The following is a 6000-nucleotide window of genomic DNA, read 5'->3' as shown; positions in this document are numbered from 1 at the left end:
ATATATATGTTACCCAGTTTACATGCAACTAGAGGAAAAGGGTAGATAATAATCACAGGAGATAAAAGAAAAACTCGGCAAGGTATCTAGCAAGACCGCTCGTGTCGCTTCAGTCAGTGGGTCGACAGCACAGTATAACAAACGCTACAACCTTGCTACTGTAGGACAAATAATGGGACCAGTAGCGACCTGTTTGTACGATGCCCAGATTGACGGTATCAGTCTTTTTTCTAGCCCATTTCATAGCCGACTTGTAGCTCAGGCTAGCTTTATTTTCCTGATCGTTTTGACATGCTACATGTCTTTTTTTCGCTTTCACGTGTCGTACATGTGCTTCTTCTGGCTTATTCTTTTATCAGGCGGAGCGTCCGCTTAAGTAATGTAAGAAAACAAATCTAATTCACTGCCGCTAATTGTGCTAATATAATGAGTGAAAGTTTAAGCACACCCTAATTGATTGCAGCTGCATTCTCTAGAGATGTGTCCCACACTAAAATATTCTAATATATAAGGTAAATTTATATTTCAAGCAAGCGGTCGTAATAGATTAGACTTGACCGCGCTTGAGGCATACATTCGTCTTAGTAGTTACTGGAATAATTTTTAGTCCCTATCAATTGAGTATATAAAAAAAAATAAACCGTTTAAAGAATTATTTTCAGTCTGGAACGGTACACTACGGGCAGTAACTCTGTCTTTGTAAAAGCGGTACAAAGATTCGACAGGGATAAGTTTGTACCAACCGTTGTGAATTTCCTATACATAAAAAAAAAACAGTTTAGCATCTTAACACACTTATCGGAAAGCATCTGTAAATGCAAGGCAGATTTTTTTCAAATTAAAATTAAATAACCGTGAATTATGGCTCTTAGAGACGTGCAAAGTAACTCCATAAGGCGAACACTTTTACATTTGATTTTTAATTTCTATGTTTGCGCTTATCGTTGAAACTATTAATGATCCTATCACATGTGTAATCTCTAAACAGAGCACGTTTGAATCTTTTAATCTAGCGTTACCGTTAATCTTTGCACCAAATTGCAAAGCTCTTTTTTTTTTTTTTTTTAGTCAAAAACATCTATTTGCCTTATATTGAGCTTTGTAAGAAGACACGTTACAGTTGAATCACTATGGGGATACACATGAAACAACAGTCGTGAATTGTGGCCACGGGTGGAAGTCCATTATCACTAATACCTATTTTAAATAATAATAATGATCTGCCCACCCATTTTGTTCGACTCTGACCGCAACTTCAGTCTGTCTTCCAGTACCCACCACTCCTGAAACATATATCTCTTACTAATAAGGCTCCTTGCGACGTCTTGCCAGTGAAGAACTTCCGCTAATCGCTTGTTATGGTGTGTTTTACAGAACACACCATATTTCTTACAAGAACCGACTAAATTATCGGGCCAGCAACTTAGTCCGTATAAATTCTGGATGCCCTTATAAATAAATCTATTCTAACTAAATCCGGGTTTTCTTGGGCTACGGAGCTCTGTCAACATCAGAGTCCAAAAACACTGGCTGCAGAATAAAAAGTGGCTAAAATGCACGCTATTACTTTACCTGGGTATATTTTCCTCGATCTGGTTCCCACTCTGATATTCTGAATGACGGGTAGATTTTATTGAAATAGCACGAAATTGGTAAGTGCACGTGCGTTGTTGTGAAGCGCCTACACTACATGAAAGCCAATCAGGATTCCATGGATTTCATGATTCGGCACGGATTTGCCTAACGAGAAATATCAGACTTTTTCTGAAAACCTCTACTGATCTATTTCGTCCACTTCCAGTTAGATTCCATGTGTAATAGTTTTCGTAAATTCTTGCCGCATATTGAAGCTACACCAATGTCCTTCATAGGAGTTAGCCCAAGAGTCTATTTATAAGAAATCTACTGTTATTACAGCTGAATCGAACGAAGACCTTACCGCAAAATTCGACACAATAGGCCCCGCTTTTAGTTTCCTATCTGATAACCTTTCGCAGTGTTTGTATCGTTAATCATATTCAGCCATTCATTTTTGCAAATTTTTAAATTTGGCGCCACGCTACTCCGTGTATCATTTGAACATACACATACAGCGATTGTTAGACATGTGAATTGAAGTCGTGACAAATAATGTATTGCCAGACAGTAGAACGGTAATTTTAATTAATCGTATAAACACGGCCTCTTCATCTGTATGTAATCTACTGTATCATAAAGCTCAATATATTTGATGAAAAAAAATAATAAAATAAAAACTTTTTGTCGCGCAATATGAACTGTGACGGTATTTCTCATTGCTGGACTCAGAATACGGTCAGAGTAAAGTTACGTTAAATCGGGTACAGAACGGCGGAAATCTAGTTAGAAAGGTATAGTAGTAGCCAATACTTCGCTCTTACGAACTTAAGGGTTAACCACCAATGTACGTTATGTTTTATATTCCTTTTACTATAAAATAATGTGTATTCATTTTTGGCACCGTGATGGTGCCGCAAAACAAGTTATTAGGCATATTTATGCTTGGCAGCAGTCCGATCCAGCTTTATGAACTTTGTTTTGATTCTCATTGTTAAGTTTTTTTTTTTTTTTTTTTTTTTTTTAAACAAAATTGCTGCCATCTAGATTTAGCGGTTGGCTTAAAGTACAATAACTATGCGGGACGTAATTGTCCCACGGCTTGAGGTTGCACTTCACAACGATCTCATCGTTGTCGCGAAAGAGATCGGCTTTGTTGTCACGTTCATAGTTACTCTTCGCGGCCGGGTCGGCTAAGCTGTATTGCAGCAGAGTGTGATGTCGACACGTTTGAGACACGTCGTAAGGATGAAGTACCCCCCTTAAAATAAAATGAAATACCCCTGTTAAAGATTTTCCGCCCAGAAAATTCTCGCAACAAGATATTTCATCAACTATTTATGCTAGCCGAGTAGACGCATTCCGTTTCGATACGGCCGAAGTTTTAACAATGATCGATACATAAGAATTGAAATATCTGTTAATGCCTATTCAAATTGTTGGCAAATTTTTGACTAGTTACATCTGTGGAAAATAACCTATACACAACTGTTCATTTTAGTCATTGCTAGCGCAAAATCGGTCTTAGAACAGTTATTTAATATGAAAATTGGCGCACACGTGCTAGCTAGTACGAGGAAGGGAAGAACAATTGTTCTCTAACAAATGAAATTGTATGAGAAGTAAACTCTACGTTAATTATCATTGTGAAATTATTAAAATTTAAAAAAATTGCGCATGCTTTATAATTTTAATAAAATCTTTTACAGATTGCAGTCTTCAATTATATGAGCCTCGATGCGATCTATAAGCTATACACTCGAAGGTACCATAATAATAGAAAGAAAAACCAAGGACTGCAGCGAGACGAGTTTGACTAATGCAGGTGGAAGAAAGTATAATTGATAGAAATGGAGACCTCGTAAAGATCCCAGGGAGAAGAAGCGGGATAGTGAATATCCATATATTACATCTTATCATGTAGATGTTCTCTCGGGCGAGCTCTGTTTGGACAATTGCTCAAAGCATTAGACAAGGTTTGTAAACATTTTCTGCGTTTCTGTCTAGTCCAAGGCCAACCATAATGCCAAGTATAGTATATACATCGTGTCTGCGCGATTCCTTCTAAAGATAAATGGAAAAAAGCATAAAACAAATATAATCGAAAACTTTAAAACAGCTCTTTTCTCTAATAGACAAAAAAAAAAAGATGAGTTTTTTATGATGAAATTTTAATAATTTAAAATTACAAAGAAAATCACCAGCATTCGTACCAGCCATAAGTTGTAGCGTTTTCGGCCGAGGGCAATTTTTTTCATTTAGTGCGCTGAAAGGGCTTGGCCGAATTGCTACTCGGACAAAGCTAGTTGTATTTGGCCTAAGAAAAAAATCAATAGTTGATTCTTCTAATGGACCTAAGTAATAAGTGACCCTTATTCTTAGTAACCCTAATAAGTTGTAGTATGACTTGCTGAGCTTCATTGTTAAGCGCAGACTACGACCCTTAATTAGGGCAGCATTATAGAAGGGTAATTAATATTTCAGATTTGTCAAGCAGGCAAAAACTCTCCAAAATGCACATCCCCATAAGAGAGACTCACTAATCAATTTTTTGGAATACGTAATCTATCACCTTGCAGCACTTGTCTAACTATGGGTCGAGACATCAAAAGTGATCTGCAGTATTTCCTCAGCGTCTAAAGGCGCAAATCGCGATACGCTTGCCGACAGAAGAGGAAACAGGTTTGAGAGCTTTTCTAAGGGTGCGCATAGCGTGTCACAATGTAAGGTTTTTGTTTTTAATGTTTGCTGCTTTTAAATGCTGCTGCTGCTGCTGCTGCTATAGGCGTTGGTTCGTGTTTCCCTGTAGAACGTTTTTATCTATATCTTCTGCCCACAAATGGTTTTTATACTAAAGGAAACTGATTTAGTTAAAGAAATCAGACCGTTTAATGGATTGCATAGTTATGCAAGTACCTCTAACAGATGTTATATATCCGCTACACATCATTAGGCAAAATTACGTAAACGTTTTTGAATGTGTACTGCATTCAAGTTTTCTATGTACCACCAATACTTGTTTTGGTTCCTTCCATAGAAAAGTCGTTTCTACCTTGTTACTTAGTGCCAGCCTAAGAGAAACTAAATCTTAAAGTAATTGCAATTTTTAGCAAATAACTTATAAAGCCTCATCGTATATTAACTATTGTTTTGGCTTAAGATATATGTATTTAACTCAAGACACTTCAAATAGGCCGTCGACAATTAGTGAAATTTTTGCAGCCATACTTTGCCTAAATGCTATGTGTATTTTTATGAAGTAAGTATTTATTAATTACTTTCACCAAAGAGCCTTACGTTTCAGTTGGCTTACCGTTTAAGAAGCGTCTAATAGAAGTCGGTTTTTTTCGTATAGAAAACAAGAAAGAATAGATAACAGAATATGTTATCATTTGCTCTGATCCCTTGAGACTACCTCCAGACAAGGTGATCGTACGCTTTAGGATGGATATATGTGTATCAGGGAAACGTCAGGCTCATGGAAAAAAATATATGCAATCGTTCAACTTAGCTAAGTAGAAAAATTGTCAGTTTGAATAGGCTCTGAAATACTCAGATTAGTGAAAAGCAATCATGTTTTTACTCTCTAAATGCTGCTAACTTTTTGTTTATTAAAGCGATATATTTGACCTTGCGTGCTCTTTGTGTACCGTTTGGATACCAAACGGATTTCTTGGAGTAGTTCTTGTTTTAGTGATGATTCCATGCGTTCTCCATCCACATCCAGTCTTCATCCTAGGAAGGAATGGTTTCTTTTAATAGTTAGCAGTGCTTTATGGTCGGTAAGCAAAATCAATTTTTGCTTACCGACCATAAACCGTTGCTAACTATTGCATAAAAAATGCTTAGAAAATCTCCGCTTTTTACATGCAAGGAGCTAAAGCTCCTTTTCAGTTTGCGCATAGCGTTGTTCTGATTTGCTTGTAAATTGATTAGAGGGCTTTTTCGGACCATTTGGGTATCGATGTGATATTTCGACATGAGTGCCCCACCGGCCGGCATCGGCTGCGACCATATTTGGTAGCGAATAGCCGTAGTGGGTACGAGGTTGAATCGTAAACTTTTCGATCTCCATTTGGGAATTTCTGCCATTTTTTTGACCGTAAAAACTCCATATTTTTCTAAATCTGAAATATATTAAGAAGTCCATAAATTTTTCTTATCTTACTTTACCTCTTACCTTTGATTTTACTTGCTTTCTATAAATACTATATAGTACGTGATCATCCCGAATAACAAGCGTAGTTCTGGCCGTTTCTGGGCTGAGGGATGTCTACAGTAGTTTCAGTCTTCCCCGGATTCCGTTTATGATCGTCTGGAAACTTAAGTAGTTAGTTCCCCTAGGGAACTTATAATGTTCAAGTCGGACTTGGAGGGTGACGTCCGCCGTTCGTTAGAACCGCCCATTAGGCCTTTTATGTTGTT

The sequence above is a fragment of the Varroa destructor genome, unplaced genomic scaffold, assembly GCF_002443255.2.
Source record: "Varroa destructor unplaced genomic scaffold, Vdes_3.0 BEIS01000003.1, whole genome shotgun sequence".
NCBI classification, from domain to species: domain Eukaryota; kingdom Metazoa; phylum Arthropoda; class Arachnida; order Mesostigmata; family Varroidae; genus Varroa; species Varroa destructor.
The sequence above is the reverse complement of the archived record's forward strand: the minus strand, read 5'-3'. Positions refer to the sequence as shown.